The 26306-nt window shown below is 36.0% G+C and overlaps 1 protein-coding gene across 48 annotated transcripts in view; it reads left to right on the plus strand.

The window, feature by feature from the left end:
• The window catches only part of LOC307184329 (teneurin-2-like), a 2867364-nt gene that overhangs the window by 11452 nt on the left and 2829606 nt on the right, over nt 1-26306 (plus strand). For 42 of the 48 annotated variants that reach the window (XM_079917763.1, XM_079917760.1, XM_079917746.1 and 39 more), the window contains exon 2: nt 20274-20402. The exons of the other annotated variants lie outside the window; for them this stretch is intronic. The gene's annotated coding sequence lies outside the window, so the exon portion shown is untranslated. The remainder of the gene's footprint in view (nt 1-20273; nt 20403-26306) is intronic. 48 annotated transcript variants of the gene reach the window in all.

Genomic DNA, 26306 nt, shown 5'->3' on the forward strand with positions numbered 1-26306 from the left:
GGTCATGTTCCATTCCTTTGGTTTCGCTGGGAGTGGGGGAAAGAGAAAGTTTGGTTCCAGGTATTGTTTGAGATAAACATTTTCTACTCTATGCGTGCTTTGCCTGCATGGCTCACAGTTTGTTCTGTTGTCTCTGAAAAACAACTCACTATCTTGTTAGAAACAGGACACGGCCAGTTTGAGGCTGGTTCTGTAGTTATATATATAATACTAAATACAGTCCATTTAATAAGCATCCCATTTTTCCCTACATAAAATTCCAGTAGCAGCAGGAACAAAGTCTATTCCACAAAACTACCTTTATTGTACTTAAATAAAAAAGTTACTTTTCTTTCTGCCTCTGATAGCATCCCTCCATGTGCAAAGAAATGAATGCTGACTTTGTTTGTAAGTGTCAGGAAGCATTATCTCATTGCAGTATTTCCATTGATAAAAATACTTTTATGAACCATTGTCAAATCAGAGCTATCTCCCACTTAAGAAATCACCCTGCAAGGATACTGCAGAAATAAGCTTTTGTGCCCATAGACTTGAAAATGTTATCACACTCTTCACTGGCATTTGTGTTTAATTCTGTCTTGCTTTGAATTTTTAAAAAAATCATTTCTGCTTTCTTAAGGATAATCAAAAAGGGAAGTAAGAAGGAAGGTGACTGGGCAAATGATAGTCATTTGATTTTACTGGCTATTTGTCATATTTTTTGTTCACTTCATAATTAAAATCTGATTCCTGCAGGAAAAAAAAAAATCTCCCAAGAAAAATAGTTATTATTTGATAGATTTTTTTTTATTCTTTGAAAAATGGGTTGATGCTGGCAAGTTTGAATTATTACAGTTATAGAATTTTATTTTTCCTAGGTTCAATAATTTAATGTGATTAGCCTATTGGAAAATGAATATAATGTTTCAGTAGCTCAAAAACATGATCTGTATGTATGTATTACACTTACAGTTTAATTAGAAAACTAATGAGATGCGATTGCCAATCTGATTGTTGAGGATCTGGTACAGTAAATTTCTATTAGCAGACTTGACTATTTCTCTTCCAGCTGTGCATTCACCCAACCTTAGAATATAGGGATTATTACATTGGACACCTGCCATTCAGGCCTTTGGAAACCATACTCCTGTAAAACCACCAGATTAATTACAGCTCAGAATAAGGGAGTACTAGAAGATTCAACTACTTGTGAATTTACCCTAAAAGAACAAACTATGGGACAGATTGACTATGGCTATTAATTAAATGTAAGTGAACTAATTAACAGAAATAAAGTTTGTTAGGGTAATATTATTTAGCTAGAATTTATATTTTTATAAGGGAGTGTACATATATACATATATATTTGTAATATATTATGAAGTATTGCTCGTAGTAGAAGAGGTGCACATTTTCAGTGTCATTAACTCTGCTTTTGAAATTAGAAATATTTGTCACCTTTCTAGGCCACTCACAAACTTGTTGGTGAAATTATACTCTGACACACACTGTTTTCCTTTACTACTAGTCGCCTCTTATGATTTATAGTAAATTCATATTTTAAATCATTTTCCACACTTACCTTCCAATGTCTGAGTCTCCTTCTCACAAACATTATAAATTCTAATGATAATCCTACCAAATGTAGAGCTTGAATTGATGGAATGAATGAACAATCTCATTTTGGTTGTTATAATAAAACCAACCTGCCATTGTTAGATTTCATTTTGGTATGATTGAACCAAGTTACATTATTTATAAAACATTGGATTTTAAATCTAGTCAATAAAAGACTTAAGACAGATTTTTACTTTCTTGCTAAAAGCCAGCAAACTTGTTTAGACAGTAAAGCCTGAATCAGAAATCCCAGTAAATGCACAGTATTTACTTGCTAATAAAATAAGTAATAACAAAAACAATATTAATAAACACAGCTACCATGTACCAGACATTGTATTAAATGATTTACCATATTATTGTAGTTTATCCTTTTAAAAAGCCTCTGAGTTATTATTACCACAGTTTTTAGTCATGAAGATTTGAAGCCAAGAAGTTTAATAATTTGTCCAAAGATACAAATATAATGAGTGCTGAAATTGAAATTTGAACCTAGGTCAGCCTGGCTCCAAAGTCGTACCTTTTATTATTTTGCTGGACTACAATTTAGTTACCTATGAATGAGCAATGCTTTCCATGGAAGAGAAGGAAAACTGATGAAAAGGGTATGAAAATTAACTTGAAGTGAAACTCATTGTTAAAGAACAAGGTTGATTCATAATTTCTATACTGCAAAGTAACCCAGTACTGCAGTTATTCCATAATAAACTGTTTTTCAAAAATGACCACTGCTACAGAAAAAGGAGTACATCTCTCCTTTAAAAACGTTGAGATGTAAAATTGAAATATTGTTAGAAAAAAGTCATTATATATATACACACACACACACACACACACACACACACACACACACATACATACATATATATTAGTAGTGGAATTCTTTTGTGTAGTTGTTGCTTAGACCACTAACTACTTAAGACGGGAGCAGGCAAATTAGAGGGAGAAGTAGTGGAGAAGTTCAGTGAAAGGCAGACTGAGCCAACTGAAGATCAATCCACAATGAAGGCTAAGAGCTCTGAGTAGATAACGTAAATCAATAGAAAATATGATTGGACTTCGAAAGGTGTGATTTTTCAAGCTGCTTAGTGTCAATTAATATCTCTGAATTTATCTCTAAGAAGTTTGCAGGTGGTATATTCTTGAGCTCCTCTAATCATGTTGCCAACTTCAATCCCAAACTTGTATAAACCTTCATTCCAAGATCTAGGTTTTAACACTTGAGCTCCTACTATGGGCAAAGTAAAATGCTAGGTGCTAATGATGCAATGACAATCATTTAGCACAGTGACGATTAGCCCATAGTCAGCCTACAACCTAGTGTTAAGAAAATGATCAGAAATCCCAGAACAGATTGTGTCAATAAAATAATTGGTGCTACAACAGTCCAAATACTAGGCCCTATAGAAGCCTTGCGTTACCTAATCGTGGAGGATGTATGAGTTTAAGTTAGAGATTAAAGATGATAGAGATTAAGCATCCTTCATCTGTAACCCATGCCTGGTTCTCTTACAGAAATGTACTTCAGAACAAATAGCTGTTACTTAAGAATACTATCTCTCAAAAACCCTTTTAGAGAATGGGCTTGGAGTTCTGGGTGTGATGCACTCTCTTTCTTTCCAGCTGAGTGTTACATTGGGCAGGCTTTTGTTTCCTCTGCTTTAAAATGGGGACGATAATTGTGCTTACCTTATAATTTGGTGTGAAAATAAAATGGGTGTATGTGAAACTATTGCAACGTACATAAATGTCAGCAAGAATTACTGTTAGCCTATATTTACATAGTATGACTAGTTTTCAATGTTTAGTTGAATAGACTGATTAGCTGCTTAGGTCAATGGTTTAAGAAGAAATAAGAGAGAATATCAAACATATGAGATCATACACAGAAATTAATCTTATTTTGAATATGAAATCTTAAATATATTAAATAAACTAAAATTCACATGAGACCTCAATCTTTGACAGTCCTTAGAGAAACTGAGATCACCTTATTTTTCATTAGTACTAACAAAACTTTCATATTTCTGTTTTAAAGAGCATTGTAGAGGGCATTTGTCATTGTTATTTAATATCGTTCTAGGAAAATGAAACAACATCCATCATTTCCTTTTGACTCTAGTTAAGGCATTGAGTGAAAAAGTATGGATACATGAACACATGTCTGTTCCAAAATCTAGGATCCTAAAACAGACTCTAAGTAACTAATGGAAAAATTTGAAAAATCTATAAATTTTTTTCCATTTAAAGTCTCTCTGCATGCACTTCAGATTTTTATAGCTCCAGAAAATATATGCATTTCCAGGATGACATATGCTATTCAAAAAGCTGAATTTCACAAAAGAATGTGAGTTAGAAACACTCTTCTCTAGCAAGGCATCTTAACATGAGGCAGATTATTGATCTAGGTTCTGTCCATGGATGTGTCAAAGTGTGCACTATTATAAATCATATTAATACTTGAGGGATATGTACACATGTACATTTGGTAGTTTTTAGCTTTCATCAGATTCTAAGAGAGCATGGCATTAAATGGGTAAGAACAACTATCATAAAAGACATTTTCAAAACTGCCTCCAAGTAAATGAAATTGTTTGCCATACTACTTTTTCTTTTTCCTTCATTTCCTCAGGTCTATGATATCCTTCATCAATCCATCTCAAATTCAGAGCTTCAGTATCATTTAACAGTAAAGAATTCACAAATATCTCTCTCTCCCTCGAGTTCCAGTTCCAAGTCTTCTCTCAAGCATCTAGTGGATAAACATCTAGTGGTTGAACATCACCAACTGGATGGATTAGACTCAATTGTTCTAACACTCAGTAGTTCATCTTCTTTTTCAGACATGCATTCCTCATTCTTTTTTTTTTTTAAACATCTTTATTGGAGTATAATTGCTTTACAATGGTGTGTTAGCTTCTGCCATAAAACAAAGTGAATCAGCTATACATATACATACATCCCCATATCTCCTCCCTCTTGCGTCTCCCTCCCACCCTCCCTATCCCACCCCTCCAGGTAGACTCAAAGCACCGAGCTGATCTCCCTCTGCTATGTGGCTGCTTCCCACTAGCTATTTTATATTTGGTAGTGTATATATGTCTATGCCACTCTCTCAATTTGTCCCAGCTTACTCTTCCCCCTCCCCGTGTCCTCAAGTCCATTCTCTACGTCTGTGTCTTTATTCCTGTCCTGCCTCTAGGTTCTTCAGAACCTTTTTTTTTTTTAAGATTCCATACATGTATGTGTTAGCATATGGTATTTGTTTTTCTCTTTCTGACTTACTTCACGCTGTATAACAGACTCTAGATCCATCCACCTCACTACAAATAACTCGATTTCGTTTCTTTTTATGGTTATATTGAGTATGGCTATATTGAGTATTTTTATGGCTAATATGAGTAATATTCCATTTTATATATATGCCACATCTTCTTTATCCATTCATCTGTCATTGGACACTTAGGTTGCTTCCATGTCCTGGCTATTGTAAATAGAGCTGCAATGAACATTGTGGTACATGACTCTTTTTGAATTATGGTTTTCTCAGGGTATATGCCCAGTAGTGGGATTGCTGGGTCCTATGGTAGTTCTATTTTTAGTTTTTTGAGGAACCTCCATACTGTTCTACATAGTGGCTGTATCAATTTACGTTCCCACCAGCAGTGCAAGAGGGTTCCCTTTTCTCCACATCCTCTCCAGCATTTATTATTTGTAGATATTTTGATGATGGCCGTTCTTTTTTTTTTTTTTAATTAATTTATTTATTTTTGGCTGCGTTGGGTCTTCATTGCTGCACGGGCTTCTCATTGCGGTGGCTTCTCCCGTTGCGGAGCATGGGCTCCAGGCACACAGGCTTTAGTAATTGCGGCATGTGGGCTCAGTAGTTGTGGCTCACAGGCTCCAGAGCAGAGGCTCAGTAGTCGTGGCGCATGGGCTCAGTTGCTCCGCGGCATGTGGGATCCTCCCGGACCAGGGCTTGAACCCGTGTCCCCTGCACTGGCAGCAGATTCTTAACCACTGCACCACCAGAGGAGTCCCTGATGATGGCCATTCTGACTGGTGTAAGGTGATACCTCATTATAGTTCTCATTTGCATTTCTCTAATGATTACTGATGTTGAGCATCCTTTCATGTGTTTGTTGACAATCTGTATATCTTCTTTGGAGAAATGTCTATTTAGGTCTTCTGCCCATTTTTGGATTGGTTTATTTCTTTTTTTGATATTGAGCTGCATGAGCTGCTTGTATATTTTGGAGATTATTTTGCAAATATTTTCTCCCATTCTGAGGGTTGTGTTTTCCTCTTGTTTGTAGTTTCCTTTGCTGTGCAAAAGCTTTTCAGTTTCATTAGGTCCCATTTGTTTATTTTTGTTTTTATTTCCATTTCTCTAGGAGGGCGGTCAGAAAGGATCTTGCTGTGATTTATGTCAAAGAGTGTTCTGCCTATGTTTTCTTCTAAGAGTTTTATAAGTGTCTGACCTTACATTTAGGTCTTTAATCCATTTTGATGTTATTTTTGTGTATGGTGTTAGGGAGTATGCTAATTTCATTCTTTTACATGTAGCTGTCCAGTTTTCCCAGCACCAGTTATTAAAGAGACTGTCTTTTCTCCATTGTATATTCTTGCCTCCTTTACCAAAGATAAGGTGACCATATGTGCGTGGGTTTATCTCTGGGCTTTCTATCCTGTTCCATTGATCCGTATTTCTGTTTTCGTGCCAGTACCATACTGTCTTGATTACTGTAGCTTTGTAGTGTAGACTGAAGTCCGGGAGCCTGATTCCTCCAGCTCCGTTTTTCGTTCTCAAGATTGCTTTGGCTGTTTGGGGTCTTTTGTGTTTCTATACAAATTGTGAAATTTTTTGTTTTAGTTTTGTGAAAAATGCCCTTGGTAGTTTGATACGGATTGCATTGAATATGTAGATTGCTTTGAGTAGCATAGTCATTTTCACAATGTTAATTCTTCCAATCCAAGAACATGGTATATCTCTCCATCTGTTTGTGTCATCTTTAATTTATTTCATCAGAGTCTTATAGTTTTCTGCATACAGGTCTTTTGTCTCCTTAGGTAGGTTATTCCTAGGTATTTTATTCTTATTATTGCAATGGCAAATGGGAGTGTTTCCTTAATTTCTCTTTCATATTTTTCATCATTAATGTATAGGAATGCAAGAGATTTCAGTGCATTAATTTTGTATCCTGCAACTTTACCAAATTCATTGATTAGCTCTAGTAGTTTTCTGGTAGCATCTTTAGGATTCTCTATGTAGAGTGTCATGTCATCTACAAATGGTGACAGTATTACTTCTTCTTTTCCAATTTGGATTCCTTTTATTTCTTTTTCTTCTCTGATTGCTGTGGCTAAAACTTCAAATACTTTGTTGAATAATACTGGTGAGAGTTGGCAACCTTGTCTTGTTCCTGATCTTAGTGAAAATGGTTTCAGTTTTTCACCATTGACAAAATGTTGGCTGTGGGTTTGTCATATATGACCTTATTATGTTGAAGTAACTTCCCTCTATGTCTACTTTCTGGAGGGTTTTTATCATAAATGGGTGTTGAATTTTTTTTGAAACCTTTTTCTGCATCTATTGAAATGATCATATGGTTTTTCTCCTTGGATTTGTTAACATGGGTTATCACATTGATTGATTTGCATATGTAGACGAATCCTTGCATTCCTGGGATAAACCCCACTTGCTCATGGTGTGTGATCCTTTTAACGTGCTGTTGGATTCTGTTTGCTAGTAGTTTGTTGAGGATTTTTGCATCTATGTTCATCAGTGATATTGGCCTGTAGTTTTCTTTTTTTGTGGCATCTTTTGTCTGGTATCAGGGTGATGGTGGCCTTCTAGAATGAATTTGGGAGTGTTCCTCCCTCTGGTATGTTTTGGAAGAGTTTGAGAAGGATAGGTGTTAGCTCTTCTCTAAATGTTTGATAGAATTCGCCTGTGAAGCCTTGTGGTCTTGGGCTTTTGTTTGTTGGAAGATTTTTAATCACAGTTTCAATTTCAGTGCTTCTGATTGGTCTGTTTATATTTTCTATTTCTTCCTTGTTCAGTCTCGGAAGTTTGTGCATTTCTAAAATTTGTCCATTTCTTCTAGGTTGTCCATTTTATTGGTATATAGTTGCTTGTAGTAATCTCTCATGATCCTTTGTATTTCTGCAGTGTCAGTTATTTCTCCTTTTTCATTTCTAATTCTATTCATTTGAGTTTCTCCCTCATATTCTTGATGAGTCTGGCTAATGGTTTATCATTTTTTTATATTCTCGAAGAACCAGCTTTTAGTTTTATTGATCTTTGCTGTCGTTTCCTTCATTTCTTTTTCATTTATTTCTGATCTGACATTTATGATTTCTTTCCTTCTGCTAACTTTGGAGTATTTTTGTTCTTCTTTCTCTAATTGCTTTAGGTATATGGTTAGGTTGTTTCTTCGAAATGTTTCTTGTTTCTTGAGGTAGGATTGTATTGCTATAAACTTCCCTCTTAGAACTGCTTTTATGCATCACATATGTTTTGCGTTGTTGTGTTTTCATTTTCATTTGTTTCTAGGTATTTTTTGATTTTCTCTTTTATTTCTTCAGTCATCTCTTGGTTATTTAGTAGTGTATTGTTTAACCTTCACGTGTCTGTATTTTTTACAGATTTTTTCCTGTAATTGATATCTAGTCTCATAGCATTGTGGTCAGAAAAGATACTTGATGCGATTTCAATTTTCTTAAGTTTACCAAGGCTTGATTGTGACCCAAGGTATGATCTATCCTGGAGAACGTTCCTTGAGCACTTGAGAGGAAAGTGTAATCTGCTTTTTTTGGATGGAATGTCCTATAAATATCAATTAAAACCATCTTGTTTAATGTATCATTTAAAGCTTGTGTTTCTTTATTTATTTTCATTTTGGATGATCTGCCCCTTGGTAAAAGTGGGGTGTTAAAAGTCCCCTACTATGATTGTGTTACTGTCAATTTCCCCTTTTATGGCTGTTAGTATTTGCCTTATGTATTGAGGTGCTCCTATGTTGGGTGCATAAATATTTACAATTGTTATGTCTTCTTCTTGGATTGATCCCTTGATCATTATGTAGTGTCCTTCTCTGTCTCTTGTAATAGTCTTTATTTTAAAGTCTATTTTGTCTGATATGAGAATTGCTACTCCAGCTTTCTTTTGATTTCCATTTGCATGGAATGTCTTTCTCCATCCCCTCACTTTCAGTTTGTATGTATCCCTAGGTCTGAAGTGGGTCTCTTGTATACAGCATATTTACAGGTCTTGTTGTTGTATCTATTCAGCCAGTCTGTGTCTTTGGTGGGAGCATTTGATCCATTTACATTTAAGGTAGTTATCAATATGTATGTTCCTGTTACCATTTTCTTAATTGTTTTGGGTTTGTTATTGTAAGTCTTTTCCCTCTCTTCTGTTTCCTGCCCAGAGAAGTTCCTCTAGCGTTTGTTGTACAGCTGGTTTGGTGGTGCTGTATTCTTAGCTTTTGCTTATCTCTAAAAGTTTTAATTTCTCCATTGAATCTGAATGTGATCCATGCTGGGCAGAGTAATCTTGATTGTAGGTTTTTCCCTTTCATCACTTTAAATATGTCCTGCCACTCACTTCTGGCTTGCAGAGTTTCTGCTGAAAGATCAGCTGTTAACCTTACAGGGTTTCCCTTGTATGTTAATTGATGCTTTTTCCTTGCTGCTTTTAATATATTTTCTTTGTATTTAATTTATGATAATTTGATTAATATGTGTCTTGGCGTGTTTCTCCTTGGATTTATCCCATATGGGACCCTCTGCGTTTCCTGGACTTGATTGACTATTTTCTTACCTATATTAGGGAAATTTTCAAGTATAGCGTCTTCAAATATTTTCTCAGTCCCTTTCGTTTTCTATTTTTCTTTTGAGACCCCTATAATTCCAATGTTGGTGCATTTAATGTTGTCCCAGAGTTCTCTGAGACTGTCCTAAATTCTTTTCATTCATTTTGCTTTATTCTGCTCTGTGGTAGTTATTTCCAGTATTTTATCTTCCAGATCACTTATCAGTTCTGCCTCAGTTATTCTGCTATTGATTCCTTCTAGAGAATTTTAAATTTCATTCATTGTTTTGTTCATCAGTCTTTGTTTGCTCTTTAGTTCTTCTAGGTCCTTGTTAAACATTTCTTATATTTTCTCCATTCTATTTGCAAGATTTTGGATCATCGTTCCTATCATTACTCTGAATTCTTTTTCAGGTAGACTGCCTGTTCCCTCTTCATTTGTTTTGGTCTGGTGGGTTTTTACCTTGCTCCTTCATCTGCTCTGTATTTCTCTGTCTTCTCATTTTACTTAACTTACTGTGTTTGGGTCTCCGTTTCACAGGCTGCAGGTTCATAGTTCCCATTGTTTTTGGTGTCTGCTCACAGTGGGTCAGGTTGTTTCAGTGGGTTTTGTAGGCTTCCTGATGGAGGGGACTGGTGCCTGTGTTCTGGTGGATGAGGCTGGATCTTGTCTTTCTGGTGAGCAGGACCACGTCCGGTGGTGTGTTTTGGGGTGTCTGTGACCTTATTATGATTTTAGGCAGCTTCTCTGCTAATGGGTGGGTTGTGTTCCTGTCTTGCTAGTTGTTTGGCATAGGGTGTGCAGCAGTGTAGCTTGCTGGTCGTTGAGTGGAGCTGGTCTTAGCCTTGAGATTGAGATCTCTGTGAGGTCTTTCCCCATTTGATATTACGCGGGGCTGGGAGGTCTCTGGTGGATCAATGTCCTGAACTTGGCTCTCCCACCTCAGAGGCTGAGCACCTCTGAGGTGCTCAGCTAGAGCACCAAAAGCCTGTCAGCCACATGGCTCAGAATAAAACGGAGAAAAACAGAAAGAAAGAGAGAGAGAGAGAGAGAGGGAGGGAGGGAGGGAGGGAGGGAGGGAGGAAGGAGAAAGGAAAGAAGGAAGGAAGAAAGAAAGAAAGAGTTATTAAAATAGAAAATATATTAAAAATAAGGAAAATTGAGAAAACAATTTTAAAAAAGAGAAAGAAAGAAGAGTGTAGCCAAACCAAAAAACTAATCCACCAATGATAACAAGCACTAAAAACTATACTTAAAAAAAAAACAAAACACAAAAAGGACAGTGAGAACCCTAGGACAGATGGCAAAAGCAAAGCTATAGAGACAAAATCACACAAAGAAGCATACACATACAGACTCACAAAAAGAGAAAAAAGAAGAAAAAAATATATACATAAAAAATAAAAGCAGGAAGAGAGCAACCAAATCAATAAACAAATCTACCATGATAATAAGCTCTAAATACTAAACTAAGGTAACATAAAACCAGAAACAAATTAGATGCAGAAAGCAAACCCCAAGTCTACAGTTTCTCCTGAAGTCCACCGCTGGATGATTGTTGTCTATTCAGGTATTCCACAGATGCAGGGTACATCAAGTTGATTGTGGAGATTCATTCCGCTGCTCCTGAGGCTGCTGGGAGAGATTTCCCTTTCTCTTCTTTGTTCACACAGCTCCTGGGGTTCAGCTTTGGATTTGGCCCCGCCTCTGCATGTAGGTCGACTGAGGGCATCTTTTGGGAAGCCTGAGGTCTTCTGCCAGCATTCAGTAGGTGTTCTGTAGGAGTTGTTCCACATGTAGATGTAGTTTTGATGTATTTGTGGTGAGGAAGGTGATCTCCACGTCTTATTCCTCTGCCATCTTGAAGGAGCCCCCTCAATAATTTAATTAAATTTAAATGTTTTTCTACTAACTGATTGACAGTTATTTTCTGGAAGAGATGAGAAATTACTGCTAAGCTTGCTTCTGAACAATATGACAGAAGTTTTCTATGGCATTTGAAGGCTTCAGACGCCTTCCCTCTCAACTTCATTAAAATAAAGTTAGCTGGAAGAAGGCAAGGTGGCTCTGACCTCATTCTTATTAATGGAAAAAACTCCTAAATAATTTATCATGGTATTTGCACACACTTATTGAAATAACTAGTCTTTATTTAGTTGTTATGATGTGTTCATTTGTCACCTAATAAAATGATGGCCTAAAGATGAAGTTTTTTTGACAATAGTAAAATTACTTGAACTAGATTCATCATGATGAGGGCTAAATTGAGACAAATTAATTTTTAAGGTTGGGTACTTTATTGACAAAAGAAATGCACTTTGTTACATATTTTCCTAAGAAATTCAAGCAATAGAGGGATGAGTGAGGAGCAAACAGAATGGCTTATGTGAATGAAATAGGGATTAGTTAACATACTTGTTTGGATGTGCTGTGTCAGCTCTTGGTGTATAAAATGGCAGGTAAAACTTAGCTGTCTTGTTTTATATTTCAAGTCTATAAATTGGTTAGTAATCTTTGCTGATCTGCTTCAGTAATGGCTGGGAAACTTGGGCTTGCTCATGTACCAGTGATCACCTGGTCAGTCAGCCAAGAGCTGACTGGTCTAGGATGGTGTTGTCTGGGATGACTTAGTTCTTCTCCACATCATTTCCCATCTTGTAGCAGTCTAACCCAGACATCATCTCATGGCATATCAGGTATCCAAAAGAAGTATAATTGTGCAAGTTCTTTGTGAAGCCACTGCTGTATTGAATTTTTTTTATTGCCCAATTGACCAGAACAATTAAGTGGTCCCCAATTCTATGTGGTAGGACTCTACTAAAGGGCAAGGATACAGAGAGGGCATTAGTTGGAGCCATCAGTACAATTAAACTACCACAACTCAAGTTATGCTATTGTAACAGATGACTCCAGATGTCAGAGAATTGAGGCTAATGAAGAGATTTATCTCTCCCCTATTGTAGTCACTAATGAATACAACTTAATGGAGGCTCCATCTCAATTCAAGATGATATGCAACATTGTTTTTAAAAGAGAATCATTGAAACTATCTAAATTTCCTTCATGATGGGGCTGGTTAACTGAATTATTGTACACATATTTCATTGGATCTGTGTAAATAAAAAAAATAATTAGGAAAAATGTGCTGATATGCAATTATAAGTGAGATACATATTTTAGGAGGATGCATAAAAGGATGAATGCTGGCATAAGAAAGGAAAGGAAAAAATATATACATATATAAACACATGAGCATAGAGGTTTCTTGGGTGTTCATAGATGTCTAGAAGTAGAAACAAAAAGGGAAAATAGTAGTATGGGAATCAGTTGGAAGAAAACCAGGAGTCAAAGGAAGTCTTTTCAGAGAATATCTTTTATGCTTTTTGAAGTTTGAACCACCTAGTTTTATTAGTTAGTGATAAATAAGTAAACAAACAAATAAATAATTAAAATAATAAGAATCATAAAAAGGGAAAACAGAAGAGCATGGATTTTTGTTAGATATATATATTCTAATCCTGAACTACCCCTTACTGGTGAGAGCTCAATCAATTTACATAGCTTCTCTAAACTAGGGGTTTCCCCTCTAAAAGTAAAGGATAACAATACCTCCCCAATATAGTTGTTGTGCAGTTTAAATGGGAGAATCCATGTAATGCACTTAGCTGGTATTTGAAACATAGTAGCTGCTTAATCAGTGCAATATTCTTGTTGCTACTACTGTTCATTTCATTATTTAATTATAAGAAATAAATTGTAAAGTAGCTAAAGTACAAGTCAACTTGGATTTCACTGAGAATGCTCTTCTAGTTTGTTCTTTCTTCTCACTCTTTTTCATGCCTTGCTTAGAATATAACCTTTGCTCTCTTACTGATCTTTTCCCATCTTAATATTATTGAAAGGTCAAAATCAACAATTAAAACATGACATATACAGTAACCATATTCTTTAATATCATGTTAGAATTCTCAGTTACTCCTTCCTTATGTTGGCTGCATGAAACAATAAATTCTAGAAATTTCTTCTTGTAGAAAAATCATTGTATTATGTTAAGTTTTCCAGTGGAGGGAATTTAGGCTTTTTGGTTTGTCTATTTGTTTGCTTTTGGATCTCAGTAGTTTCAGGTGTTGCAAATGTTATATAATGTCATGGTATACTTCACTGGAGAGAAGTCTTTAATTTTTTATAAAAACAGACACATTGACTTTTTGTTTTGTTTGAAAGCTTGTGCTCTGGGGATTCTGTTTATTAGTCTGGTAAGTTTTTGTTGCTGTTGTTTGTCTGTTTTAAATAATAGAAGTCTCTTTCACCCCTAGTCAAAAAATTGAACATAGATTAAGTAATAAATGACATCAAGGAATTAACATTAATTTTGTTAATGTCAGTGTGAATATCTAAGAAAATATTCATAGTTTTAGAGATGCCTACCAACGTTTTATTGAGGAGGGGTAGTGACTAGAATTTGCTTCTACTCTATAAACTCAGCCTCAAAAAAAAAAAAACAGAAAAGTAAGTGTGATAAATTCTTGATAATTGTTCAATCTGAGTGATATATTTTGTAATTTTGAGGATATTTAAAAATTTTTGTAATGACATTTTTTTAATCTAGGAAAATTCTGTACTCAGATTACTTCACATATATCATTCCCATTCAACCTTCAAAAAACTCAACCTTGAACTTTTACCAAGTGTTTCAGGGGTGAGATTTATTCAAGAAAGCCATCTTCAGAGCTCCAATTATCAGAATCCACTGAAAGGAAAAGCTTGGTTCAACATAAACATGTTGACACAAGAGTATGCAATTTATTTACTTTATGTTCAAATAAAATGGTAAAAGAAAACACAAGCTGAGTTCTAGCCTTCTTGAACACATTTCAGGTTTTCAGAAAAACCCCTTTTCTTTGTCCTTGTACTGTGTGCCAGAACACGCTCTGATGGCTGCCTCCTGCGTACAGTTAATAATATGTCCCTCAGCAGGGTTTCCTAACCACCCCCCCATCCCCAGAGTACAAATATTTTCATATATGTTTCCCATAACAGCACTTATCGTATTTTGTAATTATTACTTGTTATATTGCCAACATTGAGGTGTGCTTAACAAATATTTGTTGAATGAATAAGTGAATTAACATAGAAATGGGGCTTTCCTGGTGGTGCAGTGGTTAAGAATCTGCCTGCCAATGCAAGGAGCACAGGTTCGAGCCATGGTCCAGGAAGATCCCACATGCTGCGGAGCAACTAAGCCCGTGTGCCACAACTACTGAGCCTGAGCTCTACAGCCTTCAAGCCACAGCTACTGAAGCCCGCGTGCCTAGAGCCTGTGCTTTGCAACAAGAGAAGCCACCGCAATAAGAAGCCCACGCACAGCAATGAAGACCCAACGCAGCCATAAATTAATTAATTAATTAATTAATTAAAAAAGGGAAATCTCTTTAAAAAAAAAAAAAACATAGAGATGAATACTGCTTTTAAGATCTGGGAAACCCAACGGGCAAAGTTGTGTCTGTATAGTCCAGTGCTCAATGCTTCCAATTATATCGGATCATTTAAAAATATTACAAATCACATCTTGACTTCTAAAACATAAACACACTCATCTAAAGCCTGATCTACTCTATGAAGCAGCCACATCATAATGGAATCTGCTATCACTAAGAAAATAGTGTTTTAGTTTTGTGTCCAAGCCTGAGTTTTCTACATAACAGTCACCTACACTCAGTCATACTTTCTGGTCCCCAACATATTCTTCTTTCCTGCTGAATTTCCATGTTTTACAAAGGACAACCCTGGGTCAGATCATGTTGATTATTCTGACTTTTTCTTGTTACAGTAAACACTGACATAAAGAAAAGATGAGGGGCTTCTCTGGTGGCCCAGTGGTTGAGAGTCCGCCTGCCGATGCAGGGGACGTGGGTTCGTGCCCCGGTCTGGGAAGATCCCACATGCTGCGGAGCGGCTGGGCCCGTGAGCCTTGGCCGCTGAGCCTGGCGTCCGGAGCCTGTGCTCCGCAACGGGAGAGGCCACAACAGTGAGAGACCCGCATACCGCAAAAAAAAAGAAAAGAAAAGATGAAAGCAATTTACCAATACTCGCAGCCTAAGATGTTTCATGCATAAGTATTTCTAGTCTCATTGTAATTTATCTTGTTAAGAGTAAAATGAACATGGATGTAAACAGGAAGAGTTTTACACTATAAAAATGAAGAAAATGCCATGTAGAGCGTAAATGAAGAAACTTCAATAAATAACCAACAGTGCAAATCTGTCAAGGAAGAATTCATTGCTTATTAATCATAAACTGGATTTTATAATGGTTTATATTAATACTTGTTTCAAAGTCCTATTTTTGCAACCCCCAAGTTAGCAGTGTTGTTTCCTAATTAAATTGGATTTCTTCCAGTATACCTTCAGAATAGTGAACAAGATTTCTTCTTCTTTTTTTATTTTTACATGGCAAAAGTAATGTAAATAGCAGGTATGAAGATTTTCCTTCATCCAGCCTTAAGATTTTAACTGAAAGGTTCCTTCCTGTATTAATGTATTCCAGCCACTTGATGAGCTAATGCTCCTCTGATGTTGTGTATCTGATCTAACCTTTGTCTTTGTCAGGAAAAGAAAGATTTTTCATGGAGATATCTGGGTTTAAAAGGATGCAGTTTGTCTCTTTAATAGTAGGTTAGGGAGCTGTGGTGTGATATGTGCCATATATTGGCACAGGCACATGCCACTCAAGATGAAGTGCTTCATCTATGAAGCAATAAGAACAGTAGCTAAATCTGTGCTCCTAAATGTGAACATAGAAGTCAAATAAAGGTTTTCATTCAAACAAAAAATCCAGAGACTTCCCTGGTGGCACAGTGGTTAAGAATCCACCTGCCGGTGCAGAGGACATGGGTTCCAGCCCTGGTCCGGGAAGGTCCCACATGCCACGGAGCAGCTAAGCCCATGTGCCACAACTACTGAGCCTGCACTCTAGAGCCTGCGTGCCACAACTACTGAGCCTGTGTGCCACAACTACTGAAGCCCATGTGCCATGCTCCACAACAAGAGAAACCACCGCAATGAGAAGCCCGCGCACCACGACAAAGAGTAGACCCTGCTCACTGCAACTAGAGAAAGCCCGCGTGTAGCAATGAAGACGCAGCGCAGCCAAAAGTAAATAAATAAATAAATAAATTTATATAAAAAGAAAAAAGCCAACCTGCCATGTTGTTAGGTTTTTGACAGTTGCTGATTTGATTGGCCGCCTTTCATTAGTCACAGAAAGAATTAAAGCTTTTTTGGAATTTAATTTTAATTTCAAAAGTGGTAGAATCAGCTGGTGTTTGTCCTTTAGTATGCTTGACTTGTTCCTCTGGTTAGTAATAATGTTTAATATTCTATTTTTGCTGAAGTCTTCATTTAACAGGAAACTACCTAGCTATAATTTCATTTACAAGTTCTAGAGAACCACTTTTATTTTCATTTTTCATGGCTTATGAAAAAAATGCCATTTTAAACTCAATGAGAATTAGTGGAATAAACGTATACTCTTAAAGAAATTAATTTTCCCAAAGAACAAAAACTTAACGTTTATTCTTTTTGCAGACTATACTTTCTCTCCTATTCCAGTTCTTCTTCAGTTAACATCAAAGTATCCTTATGTTTGTCTTATTCACTTATCAATCCATAAAAATACATTTCAATAACATAATATTATTTGAGAGTTACCCCTATTTTAAAGTATTTTTCTTAAGCTGTTCACCTAAGGGAGTACGGTTTAAATTTTATCTGTAGACTAGTGTATCGTTTACTTTTATAGTAATTAGTCATTTTACAGCTGTCATTGAAAATTAAGGCACTTGACTTTTAATTTTAACAAGCATTAAAAATGACTTGACATGACATATATCCTTTATTCTAGAAAATGTCTACATAATTTTTTAGAACATAAACATACATCAATCACCAATATTTATCCTCCGTAGCCACCTGGGTAGGTAATAATACATGGAATTTTAATAATTCTACCTTTGTATTGTTATACTTGATTTTAATGATTATTATTGTACTATAAGTTCTTCTAATGATTTGGCTCTTCTACTCCCTTGAATATTACTGTCATGGAGGTTAAAGCTTAGAGCTACCAAAAAAAGTGATCTTATTATACAAGAAAATAATAATTCTGTTATTCTTTAATGAGGTAATTTTTTAGGAAAGTTTAAAGTACTCTCACCAATAAAAGCATTTTTGGGGCTTCCCTGGTGGCGCAGTGGTTGAGAGTCCGCCTGCCGATGCAGGGGACATGGGTTCGTGCCCCGGTCCGGGAGGATCCCACATGCCGCGGAGCGGCTGGGCCCGTGAGCCATGGCCGCTGAGCCTGCGCGTCCGGAGCCTGTGCTCCGCAATGGGAGAGGCCACAACAGTGAGAGGCCCGCATACCACAAAACAAACAAACAAACAAACAAACAAAAAGCATTTTTGGTCTAAGTTAAAAATGTTGTTATTAAAGGTAAGCTACCACAGCTGAATAATGTGAAGTAACATTTATGAAAACAGATTACCTAAAATCAGATTTAGATCATGATATAATCAGTTTTAGAATACATATCATCTTGTAATGTTTTAAGTTCCAAAATATAAATATTGGGAATCTTTTTTTTTTTTTTTTTTTTTTTTTTGCGGTACGCAGGCCTCTCACTGTTGTGGCCTCTCCCGTTGCGGAGCATAGGCTCCAGACGCGCAGGCTCAGTGGCCGTGGCTCACGGGCCTAGCCGCTCCGCAGCATGTGGGATCTTCCCGGACCAGGGCATGAACGCGTGTACCCTGCATCGGCAGGCGAACTCTCAACCACTGCGCCACCAGGAAAGCCCTGGAAATCTCTTGATAATCGCCAAGTTCCTGCCATTCTAAAATAGTAGAAGGGACTTCTTTGTTCATTTGGATAGTCTGATTAAAATGGAATTATTCTTCTAGGTATTAATATACTATAAAATACAAAGCATGCCACATCAGTTTTATTTTTCTTTGGTAATCAAAAATATAAGATATATACAATAAGTGGTGCTGAGAAAACTGGACAGCTACATGTAAAAGAATGAAATTAGAACACTACCTAACACCATACACAAAAATAAACTCCAAATGGATTAAAGACTTAAATGTAACACCAGACACTATAAAACTTTTAGAGAAAAACATAGGAAAAACACTGTTTGACATAAACCACAGCAAGATCTTTTTTTGACCCACCTCCTAGAGTAACAAATAAAAACAAAAATAAACCGATGGGACTTAATTAAACTTAAAAGCTTTTGCACAACAAAGGAAACCATAAACAAGACAAAAAGACAACCCTCAGAATGGGAGAAAATATTTGCAAGTGAAACAACAGACAAAGGATTAATCTCCAAAATATACAAACAGCTCATGGAGCTCAACATCAAAAAAACAAACAATCCAGTTAAAAAATGGGCGGAAGACCTAAATAGAGATTTCACCAAGGAAGACATACAGATGGCCAAGAGGCCTATGAAAAGATGCTCAACATCATTATTAAAGAAATGCAAACCAAAACTACAATGAGGTATCACCTTACACAGGTCAGAATGGCCATTATCAAAAAAGCCAGAAACAGTAAATGGAAAGGATGTGGTGAAAAGGGAACCCTCCTACACTGTTGGTGGGAATGTAAATTGATACAACCACTATGGAGAACAGTATGGAGGTTCCTTAAAAAACTAAAAATAGAACTCCCATATGACCCAGCAATCCCACTACTGGGCATATACCCTGAGAAAACCATAATTCAAAAAGAGGTATGCACCACAATGTTCATTGCAGCACTATTTATAATAGCCAGGACATGGAAGCAACCTAAGTGTCCACTGACAGATGAATGGATAAAGAAGATGTGGCATATATATACAATGGAATATTACTCAGCCATAAAAAGAAACGAAATTGAGTTATTTGTAGTGAGGTGGATGGACCTAGAGTCTGTCATACAGAATGAAGTCAGAAAGAGAAAAACAAATACCATATGCTAACACATATATATGGAATCTAAAAAAAAAAAAAAATGGTACTGATGAACCTATTGCAGGGCAGGAATAAAGAGGTAGACAAAGAATGGACTTGATGACATGGGGTAGGAGGGCAAAGCTGAGGTGAAGTGAGAGTAGCATCGACATATATACACTACCGAATGTAAAATAGTTGGCTGGTGGGAAGCAGCCACATAGCACAGGGAGATCAGCTGGATGCTTTGCAATGACCTAGAAGGGTAGGAGGGAGGCTCAAGAGGGAGGGGATATGGGGATATGTGTATGCATATGGCTGATTCACTTTGTTGTGCGACAGAAACTAACGCGGTATTGTGAAGCAATTATACTCAAATAGATCTATTAAAAAAAAAGCAAAATTTTTAAAAATATAAGATATATATACTATACTATGTATATATAAAATATACATATGTAAGATTTATCTTCTCGAACATCCTTACTCTAAAATTGTTGCTAAACTTTCCAGTTGTTGGTACTCTAGATAAATAGGACGTTGGTCTTGTGAATGATTATTCCATGTGTGATTGCTATTCATATCGCAGGTTGATATAATAATACAATCTTAGGAAATGTAGAAGGCTTATGGATCATCAAATGGAATTATTACTCTGATAATATGGCCCGCTTTAAAATATCCTCAGTAGTCTGCCAGCCAAAGCTCCAGTACCTCGAGGGAGAGTTCTGTATCTCCTGAGGCAGCACAATTTATCGTTGCAACTCAGGTTAATAGAAGTTTCTTTCTTTACCTTATGCAAGCAAAAGTCTTCCTCCTTATAGCTTCGCCATAGTAGTCCTTTCATTTTCTCTCCCTACAGACCTCTGCCTAATCCTTCACATGGCAGGACTTCCTGCATGCCATTTCGTTAATTCTCCCCATTACTCCAGGAGGGAGGTGTGAGTACCACCATTCTCTGGCTGAGGATATGGAGAAGCAGAGATATCAGGTTAGTTGATTGAGCCACGTGGCTGGGATTATACTCCAGTCAGTTTAACTTCAATCCAATCTTCTTTTCAAGATGCTTTTATTTTTCTTGTTTGAATAGAGTCGACCATTTCCCAAAGAGATTCTGAATTTAGGGTTAAATGGGTTTTATGGCCTGCTTTTAGTTTCCTTAACCATACATATCTGTATTATAGCTCTGACAAATAAATTGAAGATAAATGTTGATATTTGCTTCACTAGTAGAGTGTAAGTTCTGAGAAGAGGCCACGCTTATTCATATTTATAAAGGCAGGTTTTGGTATGGTGTCCAGCATATAGTATGTGCTCAATAAATGCTTTCCTGGACTGAAATAATAATCAATCTTTAGGCAAGGCCCTTGGAATATATCCAAACAAAACATCTTTCATCTTATGTTTTGCCATCTTTTCATTTATTTATTCAGTCAATACTTACTGACCATTTTCTATAAGCCTAGTAGAGTGGCAGGGACTGAACAAGATTATTAAAGTCCCTGCCACCATTGACTTTACTTATTTTCTGGGTCTGCCAATCTATAAACATTAGAAAATCCTCTACTGGCTAAGTGTTTTAGGGCATAATCTCATTGTCATTATATTATTTTATAATGACTGCTGAAATTACATTGATCAAAGTTTTGCAATTCCTGATTTTGTCCTGGATTACCCCTAGGAACTTTAAATTTAAAGCATGAATATAAATAGTGAGAGAGGGAGAAACATGAGTGTGGAAGAGAGGGAGAGAGTAAGTTTGAGGGTTACAAGAAAAATGTGGCACACACACAGACACAAAACAGCTGTACTACATCAGTTTCCTTTTGGTTGTCTTTACTATAAGGTCATGTTTTATGGTTATGAATATGCAGAATAACTAAAGAATGGAGACTTGAATTATCTTCTATGAAGCCTCCCCAAAACTGCATGAGTGCTCCCTGTCAGAGCTGGATCTAAGCTTTCCCCTGCTGAGAACATGACTTCGTTCTCATTAAGTATTCCCCACCAGCAGTGTACGTGCTAAACTTAACTTTGGAAAATGAATCAAGGAGACTTCTAATGTGGGGTTTTAATCAGTGGCCAATTCATTAATAAAATATCATGGTAGTAGTTAGCAATATCAGTCTTCCTGGCCCTGCAGATTTGGTATCCAAGTCCCTGTGCTTTGGTTGTATGCTTGTGTAACCTGCCCCTAACTTGTCTATCCTGTGAAACAAGCAGTTTCTTTCTCCTGAGACCCCACTTTGGAAATAAGTATCCCATGGTGTCGGGTAGCATCAAATAGTTGAAACAAATGGCACAATAAATGCTAGTCTTTTTCTTTTATCTCCATAGCTCATTACCAGGGAGATAGTAAAACTCATGGGACAGCAGTGTATATATAGGTAGTTAGGCCATGGAAGCAAATACACTTCCAGAGAAGTGTTTCATGAAAAGTGAAAGTCTGACCATAGTTAGGGCTTTGATCCCATGCAAAACAAATATTCCTTCATTCATGAAATGAGCTACTTCTAGCAAATTATCTTTAGTGGAAAAGCTATGTTATATCCCCATAAATTCTCAAATACTTATTAGAAAACACAAGATTTAAGTGAATTAAATGGTTTTCCTAAGAACAGAAGAACTGAATTTTCTAACAGAAGAGTAAGGGTTTTTCGTTTGTGTGCTTCTTGTTTGTTTTGAGGTGTTTTTTTTCTATTTTTTTTTCCTGCTTGGTATATTTGAGAAAATTTCTCAAATGATTATCTAAGTAATAATGGCCAGTGGTGTTTCATGTGATGAATTGGTAAATTATTCATTACTGGGGAATAGAGTTAATGAAAGATTTTTTGTGAGTGAGACACTATGTAGTAGAGTTTAATATGTATAAATTAAATCATCTACTTGGAAATATACTAATAAAAGCAATGAATTAAACATCAGGACCAAGAGATTTCGGCTTATTAATATGGTGTAACTCTATTTAGCAAACCCTAGTTTGCTGAACACTGATACTACTGGTAAAATTAATAAGTAAAAAAAGTATATCCAGAAAAATCTAAATGTATAAAATATTAAACTTTAAAATTTAATAAAGATATAGTACAATATTAGCAGTTGGGAGAGAAAGAAACTTGATAATTTTAAATAGGTGTCAAGGCATTATTGCTATATGAGCTATAGGAAAACATTTTACTGATGTTAAACTGTCAGTCATGCTTTGCAGGCTATACTCAACAAAAGTGAATTCTCAAAAAGAAAAATACCTCATTTATCTCTCAAAATTTTGAGATTTTAAGATATTTCATTTTAAAGCCATCTAGAGACAAGCTGTATACTGATATTGACTACCAACAATGAAGTGAACAGTGTCACAATATGTTGAAGACATAAGAGTGATAAATACATTATTTTCCTTTTTGCTGTCCAGTCAATGCAATAATTCTTTCTTATACTAGTGGTTTTAATAAGGTATACAATAGAATATTGAACGACTTTTAAATGTCAAGCATTGTTCTAGGTTCTGGAGATACAAAAGTGCCCAATATACTAACGTATTCAGCCGTTATGGAACATGTATTCATGGGAGACAAAGAAAGAACAATTAAATAAGTGATAAAAGAATAAAATTAAAAATGGTGTGGTGAAAAATAGGATGTGCATAGTGCAGGAGGACCTATATCAGGTCAATATTCTGTGACCTATAAGGCTTTATATACACAGGAATAGCAAATCAAACCTTTTGGTTATAGTAGAAACTGTTAATACCATTTAACTGGCCCTTAAGAGGACCATTCTGGGAGGAGTTTACATGTTTCCCCAATACAGTATTGATACACCTAAATATGATATTGATATATTGTAAAAAATTCCAGAAGTCCAATTCTAGGGGGGAAAAAAACTAGACCCACAATGGATATCCTTTTACAAATCAATGCATTTGGGCAAGACAATAAGAAGACAAATTATGTAAAAGTGCTTTGTGAGATGCAAAGGGTACATTTTCTTTTCCAAAATGACCCCATAGACTTTCTTTTTAGGAACCCAATTTTAAGCAGTTGTATTATTTTTAATAAAAGCATTATCCACTGGATTCTAAACCAAGTGAGGAAATGTTGTATCTTTTATAAACTTTACAAGTCAGGAAGAAGTGTTGTTATTTTGTTTTGCTTTTTGTTGTCATCATTAAGAAGAGAGAATGACTTTAGTTTTAGAAATATTGAGTTTGGAATGAGAAGAGACCATTCAAGAAAGCTGAAAAGGTGGAGCAAGATAAGGAAAACAGGATCAGAAAAGGATTCTGAAGTTGGTTTCATTTTGCAAGTTACAAATGTGTGTTTGTGTGTGTGTGTGTGTGTGTGTGTGTGTGTGTGTATACATCAGTTGAAAAAAGACTCAGCTTTGTTTGTGTGGACATTGGTAACTATTTAAAAGAGAAGTCTGAGAGTGACAGATGCCAGATTTCAGGGGAATTAGTGGTGAACACATTTTAAGAAGAAGGAAATGGTCCATGGTGATCACTTTTTAGAGAAGCCTGGTGGTAAAGACCAGGATTCCATTGGTAGAATGGCATAATAACTAACCATGTTGCATCTGTGTTACACATATTTTTTTGTTTGCTTTTTGTGTTACACATATTTTTAAACATTTTTAACATCTCTGAAATTGGGATGTACCATAAAATTGGTAATGATATCATCATTATAATAGGGTTTTTTGGGGTTTTTTTTTAGTGAAGATACAATGAGAGCAGGTCTCATGTTGATGTCTTTTTAGATTTAATTAAAAAACTGTTCCCTCAATGGTTAAGAAGCATAACTTATTGGGAAGCTTTGGGCAAGATAATTAACATTCTCTGTGTTTAAAATAGGAATAATATAAAAGCAACTCATGGAGTTATGAAAGCCAAAGAAGATAGATTATGTAAAAGTGCTCTGTGGAATGCAAAGGGTTACAAACGTGGAGATACAATCATCATCATTATTAGTCTTTGACTAGAGAGGGCTTCTCTTTGGCTAGAGAGCACAGTGTATTTAAATAAGGAAACCTAGACTGATTGTTCTGATTTTATGTTAAAGCATCTATCAACTACCACTCATCATATAAGGCACAACAGAATATAGGCAAAAAGCAAACTGACACACAAAGGTTTTTTCCCCAAATATAAAGATGCATATTGAAATTTTAATGTTAGTTCTTAAGTACAACCCATTGATCATACAGCATGCCAAGTCTGAGCATACTCAGTCATTTGAATGATTTGACCCTATTTTACAAAATTTTTTAAAACTTCTCAAAGTTAAATTAAACTTTTTTGTTGTTGTTGTTATGTAGTCCTTCCTGGATAGTTGAGCATAGAATCTAATGGAAATTCCATTTTCAATTTCCATTTTTCCACTTTCCTGCACTATCTAAGAAAGAGAAGTATCATTTCAAACATAGTCTTGTCACCTGTCAGAATCTCACACTGCCTGAAGATGTAGTGTAGGAGATACAGAATCTGACTCTACAGTTTCCAACATCAAAATGGATTGAATCATTGCAGGCACAAAAGGCAGAATTAAGAAACCTTACTAGGAGACAGCTTTAGCTTGTGACCTTAGGCAATCCACTTAATCTCTTTCCCTCTCTCCCTTTCTTAGACAACCAATCTATAAAATAAGATTTGTGATTTCTACCAGCACCTGTGATTATGAAGCCACGATGCATACATTTTTGTTAGTCAGAACATAATCCACCTACATATTTGCATAAAGGATTAAGATTTGGTTAAAATCAAATAATATGAAAAATAGGTTGAATATTTGTCTATATAACTGAGTTTTCCACAACAGTGGCATTATGGTGACCTGTAATCTGTCATGTTTCAAATAACACCCCATGGACAGAGAAATAGAGGAAGAAATAGAGGCAGAGAAAAGACCAAGTAAATGGATGAGAACTTATCAAGCTGGTAAATGCTTCTCTCTGGTGATTGAAGCATATGTGAATAAATACTAGGAATTCAGTGAACACTAAGCATGTACCAGCTTACGAAAATGTGAATCTGTCATTGGTTGGGGCCCTCACCAATATGGAATTAAGAGGCATTGCCATTGTAATAGGAGATGATTTTCTGTGTTGTTTGCTTCCTTTATCTTAAAATTTCTAAATATTTTCTGACGTCAAACCTGGCATTTTATAATTACGCCCACCATTGAAAGAAAGTAATTTTATAATTACTCCTGCCATTTACAGGAAATTCGTAGTAGCCTTTCCTTTTTGTGGTCATTTCCCAGTCTCATTGTTCCTTTCTTACTGATGCCACTTTAGAGATTCCAGTTGTTGCTAATGGAAGGTGAAGGTCATTCAGTTCCTCACTCATTGCCAGAAAATATCTTTTTCCGCTACTTTCACAATGTAAGGAACTGGCATTAATGCCTTTACATTTCATAGAATATTGAGAAATGTCACATAAAATATATGGGGACAGGCTTTTAAAAGAAAGTTCTCTTTTCATGATAGACATTTAAAAACATTGATCATGGAGTTCCCTGAACAGAACTCTTTGTCTCGCTTCTTGTTTGTTCAGTTCTTCATGGATTTCTCATTGCCAGAAAGCCTCCCTAAAATATCAATTGCATTATGTCATTTTCTAGCTGAAAAATCTTTCCTTGCTATTCATATCTACATAGAATGGGGTCAAATTTTATTTCCTTTTCAAGGCCCTGCTCTTTTATCAACCAAAGCCTCCTTTCCAAGGGCCTTTTCTTTGACTCCTTTGAAATGAAACCGTGGTTTCAGCCAGACTTGTGTGATTTTAGGAAGAGTACCACTACTTTTGGAGCACGTAATGTGCACTTACTCCTCATATAACCCCTTGAATTAAGTATCTTTATTTGAAGGTAAGGGAACTGAAGCTCAGAAGCAATTC

The sequence above is a fragment of the Stenella coeruleoalba genome, assembly GCF_951394435.1.
Source record: "Stenella coeruleoalba genome assembly, chromosome: 3".
NCBI classification, from domain to species: Eukaryota; Metazoa; Chordata; class Mammalia; order Artiodactyla; family Delphinidae; genus Stenella; species Stenella coeruleoalba.